Source organism: Carassius gibelio, chromosome A22 (assembly GCF_023724105.1).
Source record: "Carassius gibelio isolate Cgi1373 ecotype wild population from Czech Republic chromosome A22, carGib1.2-hapl.c, whole genome shotgun sequence".
Taxonomy (NCBI): Eukaryota; Metazoa; Chordata; class Actinopteri; order Cypriniformes; family Cyprinidae; genus Carassius; species Carassius gibelio.
In genome coordinates, this window is record NC_068392.1 from 16,291,576 (window position 1) to 16,316,775 (window position 25,200).

The 25,200-nt window shown below is 36.7% G+C and overlaps 2 long non-coding RNA genes across 3 annotated transcripts; one reads left to right on the forward strand and one right to left on the reverse strand.

Moving 5' to 3' along the window:
* Nucleotides 1-1,617: 1,617 nt before the first annotated feature.
* LOC127942641 (uncharacterized) lies at nt 1,618-14,563 on the reverse strand. Of its 2 annotated transcripts, none has more exons than XR_008149362.1 (4): nt 14,314-14,563; nt 13,586-13,659; nt 12,875-13,460; nt 1,618-1,754 (listed from the first exon to the last, which is right to left on the reverse strand). It is a non-coding gene; the product is annotated as an uncharacterized LOC127942641 (long non-coding RNA). The 2 variants fall into 2 exon arrangements; XR_008149361.1 differs by lacking the exon at nt 1,618-1,754 and adding an exon at nt 12,582-12,726.
* Nucleotides 5,533-8,222, forward strand: LOC127942642 (uncharacterized). The gene is made up of 3 exons (XR_008149363.1): nt 5,533-6,329; nt 6,539-6,642; nt 7,667-8,222. It is a non-coding gene; the product is annotated as an uncharacterized LOC127942642 (long non-coding RNA).
* Nucleotides 14,564-25,200: the final 10,637 nt, after the last annotated feature.

Here is a 25,200-nt window from a genome sequence, read left to right on the forward strand (position 1 = left end):
TTAGTTAGATGGCAAATTACTGAGTTAAGATAACTGCAAGACATAAGAGATCGCTAATGTGTTGTCATCATGACGTTTTCCCTGTGGTGAACGTAAAGCATTTTGGGAATCCGCAGCACAAGTATTAGGCGCTAGACTTCTTTGCATGAGGGAAGAACAGTGTTCAAGATGCTGTCTACCTATAAACTGCAATAGTCGTTCTCACGATAGAAGTGGCATAAATCTTAAGAATGGAATATCATTTTATCGTTTTCCAGCGTGGAAAAATAATAGTACAAGCCATGTTTCAGAGGTGACAAAAAGGCGACGAATGGCATGGATAGGGTCTGTCTGCAGACTGCAAGACGGGGGCGTAACTTGAAGTTGTTCAAATCACACAGAACCACGCAAGATCTCAAAACGAGATTTTGTCGGGATGCGTTAGAAACCGCATACCCTTTAATTAGGCTCTTAATTTCATTAAGTACTAACTTAAGGAGCGCTAAAAGAGTTTATACTCTACAGCCTAAATGCATATGTATGAGGCATGAATCCAAATTGTATATCATCATCCGCTATGTTGATCATGTGACCTACAAAGTTAAAACAAGCACAAAAACGTAAAAGACATAAGTGACAGGTTTACTTATTGTATTTGTAATTGATAATGAAGAACATGTTGCAGAAACGGCTGCCTTTTTATTTTGTGATTGTAGTATAGCCAATACTGTTGATTTAATTTTTTTAATATTTTTAACTCCACTAATGTGATCAAGTGTTATCCTTAAAGCATTTTTTTATTAGAAAACCCAAAATCGTTATCTCTTGAATATTTTTTTTTATAATTTTACGTGAAAAACGTTTTTCTTTTATAGTATCTCATACTATGATGAACACATAATTTTTTTATTTACTGTTTTATCGCATTATTATTGTTTATTTTCAGATACAACCTCTTACCATGATCTTTTATGTAATAATTTGTCAATAATAATAAAGTGGGTCAAGTGCACAAACACCTCACAGTGACTCTGCGATATCTGCACAAAGGGTACTTCGATCAGCTGCTCGAAGATCTCACCTTTGGAGAAGACTGTTGATTTGACACTCTAAAAATGTAAGTATTACTACTCGAAAATTAACATTACCCCATAATGAATTGCATCTTTTGCCCACCCCAACACTTACCATGCAATAATAACGATAAATGCCAACCAATAATTATATCTTTTTTTTCTTAAAATGACATTTTAGTAAAAAAAGCCAAATGTATTTTCTTTTGTGACACAGCTATACATGAATATATACTAGTTAAATAAATGCAGTCGATGTGAATACATCCATTTTCAGTCAAGCAATTAATACATGAATGGATAAAATATAGATATTTTATTTACTGAGAACAAAAAAACATGTCTAAATGATTAAAATAATATATAAAAGTTATCATCACAATAAATGCATACATGCACAAGTCAACAACACATGATACAAAGCTTCATTCAAACTTATTGTTCTAACAATCAAGTATTTACAGATGGTGAACCCAACATCCTCCTGTGATCTGAACACAGCTGATACAGTTCTGCTGCTCTGCTTCACAATCTCACTCTTCTCAACAGGGATGTCGTTGAGCAACAGGATGAGGAAGACCATGATGACGGCTCTCTGAACCACACAACCTTGAAGCGAGAGCAGAAGAACACGTGCAGGACAATCTGACTGCTGTGTCTGCTCCGAACTTTCATGTGCCTGCACCCCATGAGCACGACTACCTGAAAAACATTTACACAGAGTTTACAAGTATATGCATTGATTTATTACTTTTGTAGTGGGCTAAACCACTGAAGTGGTTCAAATTTATAAATAAATTATACATTTATCCAAAGTGACTTACAGTGCATTCAGACTAACAGTTTTTACCTAACATGTGTTCCCTGGTATTCGAACCCAAAACCTTGCACTGCTAACGCAATGCTCTACCACTTGAGCCACAGGAACACCAGTGTGTCCTTAAGCAAGGCTCTCTTCTCCAGGTTGATCAGGGGATTGAAGGCCCCTGTAATAAGAGCACTGTCAATCACTTCAGATAAAAGCTCCATCACATTTTTTGATGATGCTTTTGAAGCTTCTGAAAGTCAGCCTTCATTGTTTAAACATTAACCAGCTGAACAAACATTACCAAAATCACATCCTCAGTGTCTTGTGGTCTTTCTCTAGATGCTCTCACTGGCTCTGGGGTCACTAAGGATGAAGACACCAGAGCAGCATCTGGTCCTGATGAGACAGTAAGAGCTGGAGTGATAAAGCGTCTCATTTGTGACTCTCGATCATTTCCAGGATGATGCTGTAGTCTTCTCCATCCTCAGTCCACACACCAGTCTACAGACATTTTCATGTCCTACAAAAATACACATACACAATACAAAAAGTCATTACATTATTCTTTTGTTTCAGGTTTTCCCTCTTTTTCATCTTTCCTTGCAGGTCCTGCTCCACCACAAAAGATCTGCAGCAAATGCACAGAAATCAAGAATAAGAAAGGAGGTGTAATAGTTGTTTAAAATTACATTTATTAAAATAAAATACAACTTAAGACTTAAAATGTTTTATTTATTTTTGTAGTGTACTTACACAAATCCTTTGATGGCAGCATTCCTTCATCAGTTACTCTACAGCAGATAAACACATATGTGTCTCATCTGTCCCTGTAACATCCAGACAAGAGTCAGTCTCCTCTGTCATATATCTGTGATATACTGCATTTACATGTTGAACTAATAACTGATGCAACTCACTTTTTATCCAACAAAAATGTTCCTTAAATTATCAATATTGCAAATGGACAAATAAAATAGATAACTTATGTTTAGTTACTGTATGTAGATTTGTTTGTTTACATGACTCACATTCATCTATAGCAGTGTTGACAAAAGTGAATTCTACACAATATCACACACAGATATCACTCAGACCCCTGTTTCATGTCTGTTAGATGTGCTCATCTACAATACTTATCAAACAGCCAGATCATAAATAGACATTTTAGTAATAGTCTTCAAGAAGTATATATAGTTTATGTAAATCTACTATTGAGTCGTGTACTTAATGGAGCTTCACTGTTAGTTATGCATTATAAAACATGTTTACAGCTAAATCACAAATATGCTATATTATGTAGGTCACAGACAGATTGAGCCTGTGATACCTGGGGATGGCGTCTTTAGACCTTTTGCTTATATGTTGCTTACTTTGAGCCTTAGTTTTAATAAATTATTAACTCCAAAAACAATACCACTGTATGAAAATGACTTATACACTTCAACTGAAATAATTACTTCGGAAAAAAAAATATATTCTCACCGTTGTCTCTCACAGCAAGCTGTCATATTCGTCTTCCTTCCAGTTTAACGGCGGTTGGCATCCAGCTTATTGGTGCATTACCGCCCTCTTCTGTTCCGGAGTGTGGGTCACGTAATACGTTTTCCTACTAAAACGTACACTCTCACATTGTCCCCTAACATTAATATCTACACACATCATGAATCAAATCCTGCCTAAAATACCTGCCTCCCTTAAAACGTAACCAATATTCTACCTTGTGCCGCCATATTGCCAACAATTTATCGTTTTGAGGTCTCGCGCGGTTCTGTGTGATTTGGACAACTTCAAGTTACGCCCCGTCTTGCAGTCTGCAGACGTACACGCTTGTGGATAGCAGCGGTAAGGAGGCCAAGCTTACCTTCGATAACACTCCACCACACATGATGGTGTTCAAAGCATTTTCACAAAGGTAAGTTACAATAACTCTCTGTAAATGTTAACTGTTAACTAGCATGACATGGCTAGAAAATGAACTTAAGTTACCTGTGTATTAAAGCGTAACGTTAATCAGTTTTAAATGTTGTACATCTAGGCTACATTGCAATTTATTTTTGGTGACTGTTTGCAGTCAAACCTGCCTATGAAATGTTGGAGTGTGATCCTGCTTTGGTTACAGGAATAAATTAGTTTAAAATATATTAAAATAGAGAAGTCATTTTATATTGTCAGAATATTTCACAATATTACTGTTTTTATTATTATTAATTTTTTTATCAAATAAATGCAGCCTTGGTGAGCAGAAGATGCTTCTTTTAAAAACATTTAAAAATCTTTAAAAATCCCAAACTTTTGAACGGTAGTGTATGTTGCCCCCTGTGTATAGATAATCTGGAATCCTTAGGAATAGAGGTTGTGATATGACACGATTTCTTTATATTGTTACTGTCAGACACTACACCTGCACCTGAGATGGAAGATCCTGAGAATCCACTCCCATCGCCGGACACTGTACACACCACTCATGAGACTGAGCTGAAGACTTTGCTGGATAATAATTGTGGTTGTGTGCTGTGCTTTGACCAATGTGTCCAAGTATTGTTGTGAAGGTGTCATGTTAGAATTATACACCATGCTCACATCTAATATGTAAAATGTTTTTTTTTTTTTTTTTCTAAAAAAAGATTTTGTAATGTCTCTTCTCACATTTAATGTTTTTTTAGCCATGTCTGTAAATAAAATACACAAAGATTGAATGTAATTCTGCCTCCTTTATCTTTATTAAGGAAGAATTGTGCAAAATCAGTGTTCTTTGGTTGCAAACACAATTACATAACTTAAATAGTAGTAACAACCAACTTTTCAGTTTCTTTACATATTTAACATGTAAATACAATTAGATGAATACATTTACATTTATAAAGAGTCGAAAAAAAATGATGAGAAACTGAAAATGTCCCACCCAGCACCAGACGTCATTTGGACGTCGTTTTCTGGTCTAAATCAAGTCGGCCCGTCATGGCCATCTTTTAGACCAAAAAGCGACGTTGAAAATTGGTCTTCATTTGGTCCGTCGGATTTGGTCCAAATTAAGCCCTAAAAGCGACGTTGAAAATTGGTCTTCGTTTGGTCCGTCGGATTTGGTCCAAATTAAGCCCAAAAAGCGACATTTAACGTCTTTTTTATTTTATTTTTTTATTTAGCCCAAAAATAGATGTAAATGGGCTGTAGTTTATAGAAATGGTCAGTGTCTTCATGAAAAGTCCGTTAGCATCTCAAATGTAATGCTAACTACAAGAGGTAACTTTATGTGCATTTTTCACAATATATTTCGCCTACATCAGCATGAATCTGTAATTTTCTTATATATGTGTGTGTTTATATAATATTTTCATAATGTGTGTGTGTGTGTGTGTGTTTGTTTGCATGTTAGTTATTTTGATGTCCACACTGTAAGAGTATTAATCGATTAGTAAACCTAAAACTTTAAATTCTGTTATTATTCTTTTAATTTTTTTGTATAATCTGTAAATTAATTTTCTTTTCTGCATTTCACCTCTGCTATAGTTTATTTATAATAAACATGGCATTGTATAATAAATATTGTTGGCTTAGACAGATTGACAGAATGACAGATTGTTTATGTTCTAGATTCTTCCATGCTGATGGCCGTGCCTGTATCCAGCTGAAGAACATTTTTAGACATTATGAAACATATAACTAGTTAGTAATACCTCAGACATACACTATTATTCAAACGTTTAAGGGTCAGATTTATCATGTATTTACATTTACATTTATTCATTTAGCAGACTCTTTTATCCAAAGCGACTTACAGATTAAGACAGTGGAAGCAATCAAAAACAAGAGCAATGATATATAAGCAATGTTATAGTGCTATAACAAGTCTCAGTTAGCTTAACACGGTACACATAGCATGGGATTTTAAATAATATAATAAATAAAGAGAAAACAGAATTAAAAAAAAGAGTAGAACAAGCTAGTTAGAGGTCTTTACTCGTACACACACACATACACACAATTGCATAATAAATGTAAAGAAAATATAATACAAAAAGATTAGAAAGGTAGTTAGATTTTTTTTAAGAATAGAATTAGAATAGTGAGTGTTAAAGTTAGAGGATCAAATAAAGGTGGAAGAGAAATAGAAAATATTATTTAAAAATGTATTTAAAATAAATCTTTTATGCTCACCACTGCTGCATTTATTTGATTAAAATACAGTAAAATAGTAATATTTGAAATTACTAGGGGTGTCCTTGACTAAGGTTTTTCATAGTTGAATCAGAATTTTTGAATCTTGCCGATATTCGACTGATAGTCTAATCATATGTTTGGGGGCAGAATACATTGAGTCAAGTCTGACATTCGACAGTCATAATTACTGATCTTAACACACTGGTAAAATGTGTTATGAACACCTCGCAGATATAAACGGGGTAAATAATAGTTCATCATTGATGGATCTTTTCTATTTCAGAGACTGAAAATCATTGATAAACCACAAGGTAATTGTGAATAAACTTATTGCAAGAGGAATAATAAGAAGAAAAGAAAATGCATGTGTGACTTAATATTGCTTCTTATTTTTCAATGTTGAAAGTTCTTTCTTCTCATCTTTGTGCATTTTCAGATGTTGTGCATATTTATGGATCAAATTATTTAACGTTGTTTAACTTTGTAACATTATAATATTGGTTGTCTTCTCTTTTTTCAGAGTTTAGCTCTAAGCCCAGTTAAGCAGACCTGAGCAGCTGATCAAGGATCAGCAGAAACTCTGCAGAACGGTGCTCCTCCAGCCCAGGACTGGACACCAGTGTTGTAAGTCATTCTGTCTCTCTATAGTTCATGTTCAGAACATATTGCAGGAGATCTCAACATTGTCTCACAAGGTCCTTTTACATGCAGAGTTTTGCACCAACCTAGTGCAGTGCACCTGAACACATTAATCAAGGTCTTCAGTTTTACTAGCTATAAGTCACAAACAGGTGAGTGTGATCAGGTGTGGACGTAAACACTGGGTGTGTTTCACTCAGGTCCGTTGCTCAGTACTCAGTGGTGAAGGGCTGCCTCAATCACTATTTTCATTTTACGGTGCACTGATAATTCGCTGTAAGATTACACGTAATAGATTTTAAAACACAAACCAATAATATATTTCAGCATAAACATATCACTAGACAGGTGATGTCTAATCTAGTGAACATTTCCAATTAATTTATTAATTAAATCTTGCACATACATGTAATAAAGTATTCATCATAATGTGCTGTAAATAGCATTAAAGTAAGATATCAGTTTTATTGTTGTGCATTAATGTCAGTAGTGATGTTGTACAATGAGGACAGAAATAGCCACCAGTGTATAGTGAGCCACAGAGCTTACCAGTACCTACATTTATGTACACAATATATTCACAACTGGGCAAACTGTGAAGCTGATTGAGACGTAAACTCTGCATGACAGTGGACCTTAATCCAAGCATATGTCTCTGTACTAAAGTAATGGGAGTTACCAGATCAGGGTGTTTTTAGACCATGATACCTGATTGGCTGACATCATAGTGACGGTAGGTTTAGGGTGGGGTTTAGGTAAGGGGGATCATTTTGATTGCATGATTTAGAAACACCCAGCAGTTTGAAAACACCCACAAAGTCATAAACGCCCACTTTTACTCTGCAGAGACCTAAGTCTCACCTTAATGGCCAGAGCTGACAACCCAACATACTGATTAGTTAATAATCCCTCATGAAGAACGAGTACACTTTAATTTGTACATTTTGGACAACCATTGTTTTTGTATTATTAATTTACATTTTAGTTACGGTTTTCTTTCTCACTTTAGATGCTGCAGAAAAAAGAGCGAGGCTAAAGCATTCAAAGTGGAAACATCTGCCTTGGCTCATTAATCCAGAATTGGGATGGAGGAAGGAGCAGAAGATCAGAGATCAGGCAGAGATCTACTGGTGCCCCTGTGGGAACCCCATTTACCTAATGTGTTAGTTTAACCAAAGATTTTCCTCACTCACCTTTATGTTGTTCCAAACCAGACTTTTGTTCATCCTTGAAACATAAATGCGGAACTTTTTAATGAAATCTGAGATTATTTTCTTTATATAAAATAACACATTCACACAAGCACCATGATGCATCAGTGTTGCATTGGCGTGAGAGCTGGCGCTTTTGGTGCTTTTGTGAAAATCCATTGGGGAGTCATAATTTCTGAATAGATTATTTTTGCTGTTGTTATTGTTTGTTTGTTTTTTTTTGTACACAAGGCATCTGTTAAAAAAATATCTTAATTTGTGTTCTGCACAAAAGGGTGTTATGGGTTTGGGGCAACATGAGGGTAAGTAATTAATGACAGAATTAAAATTTTTGGTTGTTCTAATGTGGTTATAATTGGTTATTATTTTATTTGTCTTGAAAAAATATATTTATACAGAAACATGGATTAATTTGATAAGTTTATAGTAAAGCCTTTTAAATTGATAAAAAAAAAAAAAATCTAAATAAATACTACTCTTTTGCAAGGTCTATTAAAAAAATATGGACAAATGTAATGGTTTCCACAAAATATTTGGCAGCACAACGGTTTTAAACTGATAATAATCAGAAATGTTTCTTGAGCAGCAAATCAGTATATTATAATGATTTCTGAAGATCATGTAATACTGAAGACTGAAGTAATTGTGTTAAAAATTTCAGTTTACAGGCATAAATTACATTCTACAATGCATCCACATAGAAAACAATTATTTCTGTAGTTATATTTCACAATATTACAGTTTTTACGGTCTGTTTAATCAAAAGAAGCTTAAGATGTGATCAAGATTTTACATGAAAGATGTAATGTGTCAATAAATGTGTCAATATACTGTGAATTGTCTTATTTTCACTAATTAGGAATATGACAAATAATTCATGGTTGTAATTAGGTCTGGAAAAGACGTCTTTTCACCGTTCACTATTCAACCACATTTAAACGTAATTTGGACGTCTATTTATAGACGTCTTTTTGACACCTTTCACTTTTCAACTAAATTTTAACGTTGTTTAGACGACTGCCAATGACGTCTTTTCGACGTCTTTTCAACGAGTTTTTGCTGGGTGGGGTATGAGACAGTTCTGATTATCGCAAGCAAACATGTCATCAAGCTCTTCAGGCTGTCTGCAAAAGCAACACAACACAACACAACCTTTTCCCTTCTTTTGGGCTGGAGGGTGTTACCTTGACCAGACGCTCTGCTCGTAAGGATCGAGTCCTTTGATTCTCTTTATTTTCTCGTCATATCTCATATTTGCATTAGGATTTAGTTTTAGGCGGTATGCTCCGACAATGTTTTCTTTAGCCCGCTGCATTTTGTAGCTAATTTGTCATTATTTTCATGCCAGAACACTAGCCTGCTATGCCAGACGATGGCCAAACATACCCATAATTCTTTGCATTCGGATGACGTTGCCGCCCAGTTGGTCACATGTGTTAGCGATCTCTTATAGGTGTTCAGCTGGAAGCATTAATGATTAGAATTACAAGTTAAGCAGGCTAATTCAACGTTAATGGCTATCAAGTCACTGCTATCTTAGTCTCTGTTACTAATGTTACAAATTTTGTCGGACTTGATAGCCATTAATGTTGAATTAGCCTGCTTAACTTGTTATGCTAATTATTCATATGATCATCTAACGCATTCTCATCCCGCAACTCCTTGCAGTCAACTGGGAAATACACATAAATACATACACCCAGATGGAGGTACCGTGACCTAAGCCTAGAACGCCCTCTGCTGACGTTTTATCGTAGGCTACACAGACATGCTTTTCCAAAATGTGAAACACTTCAATAATTAATGAACCAGTCTGCACACTACTACAGGCTATCTTAAAATCAGAATCAGAAATACTTTGATCTTTATTGATATTGATAACCCGGGGGACAATTCTTGTGTCACAGTTGATGTGCACATCAAGACATTTAAAGGAATATAAATAATAATAGAAGTTGGTAAATAAACTAGTAGCCTATATACATGTAAAAAGTATAAAAATATGCTATAAAATATGAAGAAGAATTATATAGGACTATGGAAATACAGCCTACAAGATTTATATTACTGTATTAACAGAATTGAATTGATTGTGATGAACAGTACTAGTAAATTAATAGAAACAGAACTGCAGCAAATTCTATTACACTGAATATTAAAACAGATAATATTGCACAGAATGTGAATTATTACATTGCTACGGAGCCCTTCTGGAACCACTTTGTCAAAAAAAAAAAAATAAGCTAACTCGTGGCCTCAAGATAAGCTAACTCGTGGCCTCAAGATAAGCTAAGTCGTGGCCTCAAGATAAGCTAAGTCGTGGCCTCAAGATAAGCTAAGTCGTGGCCTCAAGATAAGCTAACTCGTGGCCTCAAGATAGTGAAGTGTCTGACACATGGACCCTTTGTTATTAAACTGGACCCTGTACTGTAGTGCAATGTAATAATTCACATTCTGTGCAATATTATCTGTTTTATAATTCAGTGTAATAGAATTTGCTGCATTTCTGTTTCTATTAATTTACTAGTACTGTTCATCACAATCAATTCAATTCTGTTAATACAGTAATATAAATCTTGTAGGCTGCATTCCCATAGTCCTTTATAATTCTTCTTCATATTTTATAGCATATTTTTATACTTTTTACATGTATATAGGCTACTAGTTTATTTACCAACTTCTATTATTATTTATATTCCTTTAAATGTCTTGATGTGCACATCAACTGTGACACAAGAATTGTCCCCTGGGTTATCAATATCAATAAAGATCAAAGTATTTCTGATTCTGATTTTAAGATAGCCTATAGTAGTGTGCAGACTGGTTCATTAATTATTGAAGTGTTTCACATTTTGGAAAAGCATGTCTGTGTAGCCTACGATAAAACGTCAGCAGAGGGCGGTCTAGGCTTAGGTCACGGTACCTCCATCTGGCTGTATGTATTTATGTGTATTGCCCGGTATTTCCCAGTTGATGGCAAGGAGTTGCGGGCTGAGAATGCGTTAGATGATCATATAATTAATTGTGACGGCTTTACAGAAGTAAGAGTGTTTTAATTAGAATGGTTAACATTTAGTTAGATGGCAAATTACTGAGTTAAGATAACTGCAAGACATAAGAGATCGCTAATGTGTTGTCATCATGACGTTTTCCCTGTGGTGAACGTAAAGCATTTTGGGAATCCGCAGCACAAGTATTAGGTGCTAGACTTCTTTGCATGAGGGAAGAACAGTGTTCAAGATGCTGTCTACCTATAAACTGCAATAGTCGTTCTCACGATAGAAGTGGCATAAATCTTAAGAATGGAATATCATTTTATCGTTTTCCAGCGTGGAAAAATAATAGTACAAGCCATGTTTCAGAGGTGACAAAAAGGCGACGAATGGCATGGATAGGGTCTGTCTGCAGACTGCAAGACGGGGGCGTAACTTGAAGTTGTTCAAATCACACAGAACCACGCAAGATCTCAAAACGAGATTTTGTCGGGATGCGTTAGAAACCGCATACCCTTTAATTAGGCTCTTAATTTCAATAAGTACTAACTTAAGGAGCGCTAAAAGAGTTTATACTCTACAGCCTAAATGCATATGTATGAGGTATGAATCCAAATTGTATATCTTCATCCGTTATGTTGATCATGTGACCTACAAAGTTAAAACAAGCACAAAAACGTAAAAGACATAAGTGACAGGTTTACTTATTGTATTTGTAATTGATAATGAAGAACATGTTGCAGAAACGGCTGCCTTTTTATTTTGTGATTGTAGTATAGCCAATACTGTTGATTTAATTTTTTTATATTTTTAACTCCACTAATGTGTTCAAGTGTTATCCTTAAAGCATTTTTTTATTAGAAAACCCAAAATCGTTATCTCTTGAATATTTTTTTAAAATAATTTTTCTTTTTCTAAGTTTTTCTTTTATAGTATCTCATACTATGATGAACACATATTTTTTTTATTAACTGTTTTATCGCATTATTATTGTTTATTGTCAGATACAACCTCTTACCATGATCTTTTATGTAATAATTTTAATCAAATATAATCAAATAATTATAATTTGGCAATAATAATAAAAAGTGGGTCAAGTGCACAAACACCTCACAGTGACTCTGCGATATCTGCACAAAGGGTACTTCGATCAGCTGCTCGAAGATCTCACCTTTGGAGAAGACTGTTGATTTGACACTCTAAAAATGTAAGTATTACTACTCGAAAATTAACATTACCCCATAATGAATTGCATCTTTTGCCCACCCCAACACTTACCATGCAATAATAACGATAAATGCCAACCAATAATTATATCTTTTTTTTCTTAAAATGACATTTTAGTAAAAAAAGCCAAATGTATTTTCTTTTGTGACACAGCTATACATGAATATATACTAGTTAAATAAATGCAGTCGATGTGAATACATCCATTTTCAGTCAAGCAATTAATACATGAATGGATAAAATATTTATATTTTATTTACTGAGAACAAAAAAACATGTCTAAATGATTAAAATAATGTATAAAAGTTATCATCACAATAAATGCATACATGCACAAGTCAACAACACATGATACAAAGCTTCATTCAAACTTATTGTTCTAACAATCAAGTATTTAGAGATGGTGAACCCAACATCCTCCTGTGATCTGAACACAGCTGATACAGTTCTGCTGCTGCACTTCAAGATCTCACTCTTCTCAACAGGGATGTCGTTGAGCAACAGGATGAGGAAGACCATGATGACGGCTCTCTGAACCACACAACCTTGAAGCAAGAGCAGAAGAACACGTGCAGGACAATCTGACCGCTGTGTCTGCTCCGAACTTTCATGTGCCTGCACCCCATGAGCACGACTACCTGAAAAACATTTACACAGAGTTTACAAGTATATGCATTGATTTATTACTTTTGTAGTGGGCTAAACCACTGAAGTGGTTCGAATTTATAAATAAATTATACATTTATCCAAAGTGACTTACAGTGCATTCAGAATAACAGTTTTTACCTAACATGTGTTCCCTGGTATTCGAACCCAAAACCTTGCACTGCTAACGCAATGCTCTACCACTTGAGCCACAGGAACACCAGTGTGTCCTTAAGCAAGGCTCTCTTCTCCAGGTTGATCAGGGGATTGAAGGCCCCTGTAATAAGAGCACTGTCAATCACTTCAGATAAAAGCTCCATCACATTTTTTGATGATGCTTTTGAAGCTTCTGAAAGTCGGCCTTCATTGTTTAAACATTAACCAGCTGAACAAACATTACCAAAATCACATCCTCAGTGTCTTGTGGTCTTTCTCTAGATGCTCTCACTGGCTCTGGGGTCACTAAGGATGAAGACACCAGAGCAGCATCTGGTCCTGATGAGACAGTAAGAGCTGGAGTGATAAAGCGTCTCATTTGTGACTCTCGATCATTTCCAGGATGATGCTGTAGTCTTCTCCATCCTCAGTCCACACACCAGTCTACAGACATTTTCATGTCCTACAAAAATACACATACACAATACAAAAAGTCATTACATTATTCTTTTGTTTCAGGTTTTCCCTCTTTTTCATCTTTCCTTGCAGGTCCTGCTCCACCACAAAAGATCTGCAGCAAATGCACAGAAATCAAGAATAAGAAAGGAGGTGTAATAGTTGTTTAAAATTACATGTATTAAAATAAAATACAACTTAAGACTTAAAATGTTTCATTTATTTTTGTAGTGTACTTACACAAATCCTTTGATGGCAGCATTCCTTCATCAGTTACTCTACAGCAGATAAACACATATGTGTCTCATCTGTCCCTGTAACATCCAGACAAGAGTCAGTCTCCTCTGTCATATATCTGTGATATACTGCATTTACATGTTGAACTAATAACTGATGCAACTCACTTTTTATCCAACAAAAATGTTCCTTAAATTATCAATATTGCAAATGTACAAATAAAATAGATAACTTATGTTTAGTTACTGTATGTAGATTTGTTTGTTTACATGGCTCACATTCATCTATAGCAGTGTTGACAAAAGTGAATTCTACACAATATCACACACAGATATCACTCAGACCCCTGTTTCATGTCTGTTAGATGTGCTCATCTACAATACTTATCAAACAGCCAGATCATAAATAGACATTTTAGTAATAGTCTTCAAGAAGTATATATAGTTTATGTAAATCTACTATTGAGTCGTGTACTTAATGGAGCTTCACTGTTAGTTATGCATTATAAAACATGTTTACAGCTAAATCACAAATATGCTATATTATGTAGGTCACAGACAGACTGAGCCTGTGATACCTGGGGATGGCGTCTTTAGACCTTTTGCTTATATGTTGCTTACTTTACGCCTTAGTTTTAATAAATTATTAACTCCAAAAACAATACCACTGTATGAAAATGACTTATACACTTCAACTGAAATAATTACTTCGGAAAAAAAATATATTCTCACCGTTGTCTCTCACAGCAAGCTGTCATATTCGTCTTCTTTCCAGTTTAACGGCGGTTGGCATCCAGCTTATTGGTGCATTACCGCCCTCTTCTGTTCCGGAGTGTGGGTCACGTAATACGTTTTCCTACTAAAACGTACACTCTCACATTGTTCCCTAACATTAATATCTACACACACATCATGAATCAAATCCTGCCTAAAATCCCTGCCTCCCTTAAAACGTAACCAATATTCTACTCTGTGCCGCCATATTGCCAACAATTTATCGTTTTGAGGTCTCGCGTGGACGTACAGACGTACACACTTGTGGATAGCAGCGGTAAGGAGGCCAAGCTTACCTTCGATAACACTCCACCACACATAATGGTGTTCAAACTATTTTCACAAAGGTAAGTTACAATAACTCTCTGTAAATGTTAACTAGCATGACATGGCTAGAAAATTAACTTAAGTTACCTGTGTATTAAAGCGTAACGTTAATCAGTTTTAAATGTTGTACATCTAGGCTACATTGCAATTTATTTGGTGACTGTGTTTGCAGTCAAACCTGCCTATGAAATGTTGGAGTGTGATCCTGCTTTGATTACAGGAATAAATTAGTTTAAAATATATTAAAATGGAGAAGTCATTTTATATTGTCATAATATTTCACAATATTACTGTTTTTATTATTATTAATTTTTTATCAAATAAATGCAGCCTTGGTGAGCAGAAGATGCTTCTCTTAAAAACATTTAAAAATCGTTAAAAATCCCAAACTTTTGAACGGTAGTGTATGTTGCCCCCTGTGTATAGATAATCTGGAATCTTTAGGAATAGAGGTTGTGATATGACACGATTTCTTTATATTGTTACTGTCACAACACAACCTTTTCACATGCCCTTCTTTTGGGCTGGAGGGTGTTACCTTGACCAGACGGTCTGCTCATAAGGATCGAGTCCTTCGATTCTCTTTATTTTCTCGTCATATCTCATCTTTGCATTAGGATTTAGTTTTAGGCGGTATGCTCCGACAATGTTTTCTTTAGCCCGCTGCATTTTGTAGGATTATATTCAGTTTTCACTCTAATGTGTCATTATTTTCATGCCAGAACACTAGCCTGCTATGCCAGACGATGGCCAAACATACCCATAATTCTTTGCATTCGGATGACGTTGCCGCCCAGTTGGTCACATGTGTTAGCGATCTCTTATAGGTGTTCAGCTGGAAGCATTAATGATTAGAATTACAAGTTAAGCAGGCTAATTCAACGTTACTGGCTATCAAGTCACTGCTATCTTAGTCTCTGTTACTAATGTTACAAATTTTATCGGACTTGATAGCCATTAATGTTGAATTAGCCTGCTTAACTTGTTATGCTAATTATTCATATGATCATCTAATGCATTCTCATCCCGCAACTCCTTGCAGTCAACTGGGAAATACACATAAATACATACAGCCAGATGGAGGTACCGTGACCTAAGCCTAGAACGCCCTCTGCTGACGTTTTATCGTAGGCTACACAGACATACTTTTCCAAAATGTGAAACACTTCAATAATTAATGAACCAGTCTGCACACTACTATAGGCTATCTTAAAATCAGAATCAGAAATACTTTGATCTTTATTGATATTGATAACCCAGGGGACAATTCTTGTGTCACAGTTGATGTGCACATCAAGACATTTAAAGGAATATAAATAATAATAGAAGTTGGTAAATAAACTAGTAGCCTATATACATGTAAAAAGTATAAAAATATGCTATAAAATATGAAGAAGAATTATAAAGGACTATGGAAATACAGCCTACAAGATTTATATTACTGTATTAACAGAATTGAATTGATTGTGATGAACAGTACTAGTAAATTAATAGAAACAGAACTGCAGCAAATTCTATTACACTGAATATTAAAACAGATAATATTGCACAGAATGTGAAGTATTACATTGCACTACAGTACAGGGTCCAGTTTAATAACAAAGGGTCCATGTGTCAGACACTTCACTATCTTGAGGCCACGAGTTAGCTTATCTTGAGGCCACGACTTAGCTTATCTTGAGGCCACGACTTAGCTTATCTTGAGGCCACGACTTAGCTTATCTTGAGGCCATGAGTTAGCTTATCTTGAGGCCACGACTTAGCTTATCTTGAGGCCACGACTTAGCTTATCTTGAGGCCACGAGTTAGCTTATCTTGAGGCCACGAGTTAGCTTATCTTGAGGCCACGAGTTAGCTTATCTTGAGGCCACGAGTTAGCTTATCTTGAGGCCACGAGTTAGCTTATCTTGAGGCCACGACTTAGCTTATCTTGAGGCCACGAGTTAGCTTATCTTGAGGCCACGAGTTAGCTTATCTTGAGGCCACGAGTTAGCTTATCTTGAGGCCACGACTTAGCTTATCTTGAGGCCACGAGTTAGCTTATCTTGAGGCCACGAGTTAGCTTATCTTGAGGCCACGAGTTAGCTTATCTTGAGGCCACGACTTAGCTTATCTTGAGGCCACGAGTTAGCTTATCTTGAGGCCACGAGTTAGCTTATCTTGAGGCCACGAGTTAGCTTATCTTGAGGCCACGAGTTAGCTTATCTTGAGGCCACGAGTTAGCTTATCTTGAGGCCACGAGTTAGCTTATCTTGAGGCCACGAGTTAGCTTATCTTGAGGCCACGAGTTAGCTTATCTTGAGGCCACGAGTTAGTATCTTGAGGCCACGAGTTAGTATCTTGAGGCCACGAGTTAGTATCTTGAGGCCACGAGTTAGTATCTTGAGGCCACGAGTTAACTTATCTTGAGGCCACGAGTTAGTTTTTTTTTTTTTTTTTGACAAAGTGGTTCCAGAAGGGCTCCGTACATTGCACTACAGTACAGGGTCCAGTTTAATAACAAAGGGTCCATGTGTCAGACACTTCACTATCTTGAGGCCACGAGTTAGCTTATCTTGAGGCCACGACTTAGCTTATCTTGAGGCCACGACTTAGCTTATCTTGAGGCCACGACTTAGCTTATCTTGAGGCCACGACTTAGCTTATCTTGAGGCCACGACTTAACTTATCTTGAGGCCACGAGTTAACTTATCTTGAGGCCACGACTTAACTTATCTTGAGGCCACGAGTTAGCTTATCTTGAGGCCACGAGTTAGCTTATCTTGAGGCCACGAGTTAGTATCTTGAGGCCACGAGTTAGTTTTTTTTTTTTTTTTTTTGACAAAGTGGTTCCAGAAGGGCTCCGTACTTTTGTACTTTCACTTGAGTAAAATTGAAAAAGGAGTACTTTTACTTTTACTGGAGTAATATTTTACCATATGTATCTGTACTTTTACTCAAGTACTTGATCTGTGTACTTCGTCCACCACTGATTTTCTCAGCGACCAGCTTGGATCAGCTCTAAGCATGACAAAGCAGATATCGTCCTCTTTTGGAAGGCCAAACAAAGTACTTTTGCTTTCCCAACAAAAGTGTTTCCACAACATGGCGGCGGCAACAACAATAGTACAACGAGAATAAAAGTTAGGCCTTCTTTGTTTGCATGAATATTTGGGTGGTGTTATGCAAATCATCCCATATCATGACATAGACATGTTGGGGCGTGTTTGAATGAGCCGTTTTAGGAGGCATGGCATGTGACAGTTAAAACATTAAGATTATTTCAACATAATTAAAATGGAAAAAGAATGAGTAATTAATAAGCTTTCACAACGAACGTGCTACAGCTTATTGAAAAACCAATCAATATTGAGTCCAAAAAATGCGTTCCTAGGATTGCGGTCCTGAAAATGCAGCCTCCAAATCTTGCAGGCAGATGCTACTCGCTCTAGCAGGAAATTCTCTCACCGTCCAATTTTGCCAAATCAGTTTGGGTGAATGCAAACAACAATACCACAAACCCAACATCCAGAAAGAGGCATTCAATTAATCTATTTTTTCTCTTACTTCAATCTACTGGAGAGAGAGAGAGAGAGAGAGAGAGAGAGACTTTTAGCGTTCTTAAACTTAGACAATTATATATATATATACAAATTTATATATACAAATTTTAATATATATATATATATATATATATATATATATACAATCTGCTCCCCTTCTCTCTCTAAAATGTCACAGTTCCTAAACATGATAACAAATAATACAGATAAATAATGAACACATCAAAACTAAAATACAGATACTTACAAGACCAATCATGAATGTCCTTTATCATTGTTTGTTTGCCCGCTGCTCTCGACAGGTAAACTTAGTGCTCTCTCATGTAAAAACAAAAATTAAAAACAACAGTGATCTCTACTTACTCTCATGTCTTGCATTGTCAGTAGTCATGTCTACGTCAGGGCCAGATTAAGACCTCACTGGGCCCTGGGCTATGACTGTAACGGTATTAAAGAGGTGAGGAAGCAAGTGCGAGTTAATGATAAATTTATTGAACAATATAACAAACACTGAACATGAAGACAGGAGAACGAGTGATCTTGCAGGTCTGGTATAATCCGGGAAGAGAAAAAACTCACAGGTGTTCCAGGGTGCGGTGGTAAGTTGGCAGCAGTAGAGCGTGACACAGGAACTGCGGGGGAAGAGCCGTGAAGGTGAGTGGTGAAGTCCGTGGATGGGGTTCCGAAAACAGGACAATCCAACGACGAGAAGAACATAAACAGGAACGTGAGAAACAGGAAGTAACACTAGAAATGACAAACAATGCTCTGACAAACACAAGACAAAAGACAGGGCAATATGTAGGGAAAGGGTAATGAGTAGCAGATGGTGATCATGGACAATTAGTGGAGACGCCCACGTGTAACAATCAGTGCTGACGCAAGACACACACTCACACCACCCACATAGTGCAAAACCCGAGTGCACGGTTTACCAACCGTGACAGTACCCTCCCCTCTAGGAACACCTCCTGGAGTTCCCAGGCGGCCCTCCCTGTCGATTGTAATAATCAATCAGGGAGTGATCTAGTATGTCCCTAGCAGGTACCCAACTCCTCTCCTCCGGACCGTAACCCTCCCAGTCCACCAAGTACTGGAATCCTTGCCCCCTCCGCCTCGAGTCCAGAATGTGATTAACCGAAAAGGTGGGTTCCCCATCAATGAGTCGCGGTGGTGGGGGAACCAGGGTAGGTGGGTTATTGCGTGAATAAAACACGGGCTTGATTTTGGATTCATGGAAGGCGGGATGAATCCTCCTTTACGCCGGAGGAAGTTTGAGGTGGACTGTCACCGGACTAATGATTTTGGTGACAGGAAACGCGCCAATAAATTTGGGAGCTAACTTATTAGAAACGGAACGGAGCAGAATGTTGTTAGTAGAAAGCCACACTTTTTGACCCACGACGTATACAAGTTCAAGTTCAAGTCTGCTTTATTGTCAATTCTTCCCCATGTACAGTACATACATACAGAGAATCGAAATTGTGTTACTCTCAGACCCCCAGTGCACACAGATAACATTAACGCCTAAAAATCTAGATCAAATAAAAAATGTAGATTTTACAACTATACAATAAGGGAATGTAAAAAAGACATAAAATACAATTAAAAATAAAGTTAAATAAAGAAGCACAAGGCAAATAGCAGATAGAGTGCAAATCAATGAAGTGAACAACAGTGCAGTTAAAAGGTTTTTTAGTGCAAAAACAAAAGCTTATTAAGTCTGATTAAAGTGACAAAGGGCTCAAGAGCAGTTATTTTATTTAACTGACTGATGAGGTAGTGGAATGACGTCAGTTCCATGGAGAATGAGTTAGTGAGCAGACCAATGCTTCACAAAGTGACTGGTGCATGTAATCTTATATTAGTGGGGGGGGGGGGGGGGTATACGGGAGACTTCGACCGGTGGTGATCGGCCTTGGCCTTGGTGCGCACCCTCATCCGGAGCAGAGTCTCGTGGGCTCTGGTCCAGGTGCGGTGGCACTGCTGGACAAACGTGTGATGGAGGGGACCGCGACTTCAGACTTCAGACTAGGAAAAACAGGTGGCTGGTACCCTATGCTACCCTATGCAAACTGAGCAAGCCAAAACAAAATTGTGAACCTCGCGAGCCATAAGTGGCCACCAGAATCGTTGCTTTACTAAGCACTTGGTGCGGCTTATCCCTGGATGACAAGCTACATTACGTTGAAAGGTACCCCCGACCCCTCCAATCAGTGACGCCATTCTTCCAATGCTAATTTGATGGCCAACAATTCTCTGTTACCAATGTCATAATTACGTTCTGCAGGAGATAAACAATGGGGAAAAAATGCGCATGGATGCATCTTGTCGTCTGAGGCAGCACGTTGGGAAAGAACTGCACCTACTCCCACCTCTTATGCGTCAACCTCCACCACAAACTAACGTGTGGGATCAGGGGCTACTAAGATGGGAGCAAAACGAAGTGGCTTTTGAGGTTAGAAAATACAGTTTCGGCTGTATTAGAACACCTGAACGCAGTGCTGGGGGAGGTCAAAGCGGTCAGAGGTGAGACTAGTTGGCTGAAATTACAAATAAAACGTTGATAAAAATTGGCGATCCCCAGAAACCGCTGTAGGACCTTATGGGAATCTGGGCTTGGCCAATCTATCACGTATCTATCTATACGTATTCCCTCAGATGAGACGATGTACCCTAGGAAGGGAACAGACTGTGCATGGAATACGCATTTCTATGCCTTGACAAAAAGCCCATTCTCTAGTAATCTCTGGAGCACTCGTCTGACGTGTTGCACATGTTCCTGGAGTCCAGGTAAACATATATATAAACTGATCTATCATGTCTCTCAACACGTCATTCACGAGTGCTAGGAAAACCCCTGGTGAGTTGATGTGTAGTGTTGACCTACAGAAATGTGTGCTATTGAAGTGTGTGTGGACACTGAACAGCAGGACAGATGGAGGCACCAGTGCTCTTGCTCTTAAAATATGAACTTGAGCGAGAAACTCCATGTATGAAAAAAAAATCTATATAGAGTTCCACTCTCAGAGTGCAAGGTCTATGCTCAAATGAAAAAAAAAAAAATAGAAAACGTGTCTAAAATGCACAATGTGCATTGTTTAAGATTGCTTTCAGTTCAATAAAATAACAAAAAAAAAAAAAAAATTTACTAAAGTGGGCATGCTGTGATCTGTGCTGTATTTTTTCACTGTAACTGAAAGATTCCGTCTGAAAAAAAAAAATATATATATAAAACAACATGGGAGAGGGAGAGATCGTGAGCCATTCCGGGAAATGGGATGGGAATTTCTCTCAGTTTTTTTAGTGGGATTGGGACGGGATCTTTTTTTGCGGGAGGGGGACGGGAGAGATTTGAAAATCCACTCCCCTGTCACCATCACCCTCTACTTCACACACACACACCTGCCACAGCAGCCACAAGTCGCATTGGAGTGACGTCAACTCCCCCTTGAACTGATTGGCTAGAGGCGCACCTGTCAATCTAGAACTTGTGGCCAATGGTGACGCTGAAGCCTCCCCTGATTTACATGAAACTCAAACTGCAACTTTTAGAAACGCAAGCGCAGAACGTGGAAACAAAAGCAAAGAGGAAAAAACCACAAGCACACAAAAAAATAACATATGAGCAGGAAACCTGATTTTGTTTGCGATTTGGAAAATGTTGAATTCATGTTTCAGATTTGTGTAATCCATGACTGCGCTGTTTGTTATTTTAAAAAATTGCATTTGTTTTTCGGTTTTGTGCGTTATTATTTTACACGTGTTTTTAAATATTTTATTTATGCGCATTATTTTTTGATCTGTGACTGCAATACATTTGGCGGGAAAATAATCCCATTTCTATATTTTGTAAAAAATAATTAAAAATAAACCTGAATTATAATCTAAACATCTGTATTTTCATACAATTTCATAAATAAGTAGGCTAATAAATATATAATGTTTAAAAAAATATGATATAAACTATTATAATATATAGTGAGAGCTAAGCTAAGCAATAAAAAAACAGCAAACAGCCAAAACCCCAGTACTACGTTTTTATAAACTGTGGACCCCAGGAAACCTAATCGGCGACAGGAAACGTTACTTAAAAAATAAATTATTAAGCTTTTAATCTTTACTGTAATTTAATTTATGTATATTAATATTATATATTCAAATTAAAAAGGTATAATTTTTACGTTTTATTGAAAATTTTGCCTTATTAAATGAAACTGATTAATTTTGGTAACTATTTTGCTAAATGTGTTTTTGTGCTGGCACCTTGTCTGGTTTAGGCCTTTCATGGATAAATAATGTTGACAAATAAAATCGCCAGTAGGTGACAGCAAATCCATGGTTAAAACGGCTGATTCCATTAGAAAGGAAACAAGTGAGTCCATCTGAATGGACTGTTGAATCTGATGAATTCAAGGAACGAAACACCGTTTTACTATGCACTGTTGTAGCTATAAAATTAATAGCACATTTGTGCTCGCGCACATGTGCTGATACTCAAGCATTGCTTAATGTGCAATGAATATAAAAACGTCTCTCAATCTGTCTCAAATAGCATATGAGGGACAATCTTTTAAATGTCTCAGTACATATAGCCTAGTGACTACAGAAAAAAAAAAGTTAACCATGCATTCATAAATTTGCAATAGGCAATTATTTCATTTCATTGAAATGTGAACATATATTTAAATAATATTTTAATAATAATATTTAAATATTATATCTAAATATTCTTCTGGATGTAATATAGAAGTGACTTTATAATATTCGGTCCCTACATGAAGAGAGAGTCAATGGTCTGCTGCGTGAGGAAAGTGAGTCTCCGGCTGCGGAAAGTGAGTCGCCAGCTGCGTATGGAGCCAGACGAGTCTCAAAAAAGATAAATGCACATACTACATTCACATATGCACACACATGATTCATACATGCACACACCTGAATCATAAATACAGACACAGGATACACAAATGCGCACAAAATTCACAAATGCACACACAAAATTTAAAAAGCACAGAAGATTCACAAATGCATAAAAAATTCACAAATGCACACACAATTCAGAAATGCAAACAACATTTACAAATGCACTCAAGATTCAGAAATTCACAGGACAAGATTCAGAAATGTATTTCTGATGCACACACAAATATATCGTGATTTACAAACTGCTTGCGGTCTGTGAACTTGACTGCATTTGTGTGTGAATTTTGAGACTCCCCTGACTTGGCTCGACACACAAATGCCTTTTTTTAAAACAGGGAATGATCAACAACCAATCAGATATCTCCCTTGTTTTAGCCAATCACAAGAACGCACCCCACTTGGGGGATTGTTTACTTATAAGCCAATCACATGAATGCGTTAACACAGCGCCATATGCCTGTGTGGCGCGGTGGAGTTCTTCTGTCTGTCTCTCGGTTGGTTGAGATCTCAACATGGCTTCTGGAAACGACATGGGAGCGGTAAGTACAACTTAAAGTGTTTAGCTAGTTATCTCCTTGTTATAAGATGTTGTTTAATTGTTAATGTCAACCGGTTTAATTGTGCAACTATCAACATAAGCTAGCGTGTCTGCATGCTTATAGGGTCAGGCTAGTATCGTTCCATAAAGTTGAAATTCTTGTGAATTAAGTGACTGTTTGACAGGGTCTGTCGCCCCAAGCCAAGGTAGCAGCTCAGGCTTTTGTGCAGTTATTGCCCCGGGAGCTGTCCTCGGCCCCAATCTTGGTTTGTTACGTTAACTTATGTGAAACCGGCATAAGATGAAGCTGAAGTTGGCCTCCCAATGGACTATATGCACGGCCACTTCCTGGTTTAGATAAGTCAGCTCAGTCATTTCCGGTCAAATGTGCAAAATCAAGCGGCCGTGAAGATGTCTTTCTACACTCGCTGCCTTCAGGATTTACCTCAAGTCAACATCAATGATGTACACCGCCTTATTCAGGAAAACTCCAAGGCTTCGTCCAGTAAACGGGAAAAAGGATTTAAGCTGTACATATCCAGTTATATTCATGACTGTGAAGGTAAGTTATCGATTATTAAGATGATGTTGTTTACGAGATAGGATAGCTAGCAAACATCCAAACAGTTAACGCGTTTTTAACGTTAGTTGTCAGCATTTAAATTTACAATTATGTGTCTAGGTACTCTCCCGTGATTACCAGGCTCGACATATACACTAGTATGTTGATATATCATTAAACTTTAAAATACCACAATGTTATTTAGCTGCTTTCTGTAACTTTTTTTATTTTCAAAATTTACACAATTTATATGAGCGAATACATCATGAATCGATTTTCTAAACCGTGTTTTTGTCTTATCCTGAATCACTACGTTATACACCTATAATAGTGTTTATATTGGGACTATTTTAGACCAGTCGGCTTGTATCACTATGTATGGACATCCCTGCGTGACTCGCCATAGACATAAACATAGAGAAGTAGCTCCGGCTACAATGTTCTTCCGCAAGACGCATGCATTTTTATTAAACGCTTGAAATGCCACAGGTTACAGATTTTCCCTTTTGAATGATGTTCTCTTATCTGTATGACCATAAATAACAGGCAGTATAAGATGTTTCCACTGCTGAGGAAAAATCCAAGTGCATGTGTATTGATATTCCTAGTGTTGTAATTGTTTTGTTTCTCAGTTTCTGACAAGAACGAGGCAGGAGAGGTTTCTGTGAGGGCAAGATGCTTCAGGTCTATGAGGAAAAATGAGAGACCACACAACTTGAGTGTAGGGGAATGAGATCAGATTCAATGTAATAAAATGTAATAAGGCAGTGTCTGCTCTCTAGGAATTCAATGAAAAAAAAAAAAAAAAAAAAAAAAAAAAAAAAAATATATATATATATATATATATATATATATAAATAAATATATATATATATATATATATATAAATAAATAAATAAATAAATAAATAAATAAATAAATAAATATATTTATTTATTTATTTATTTATTTAT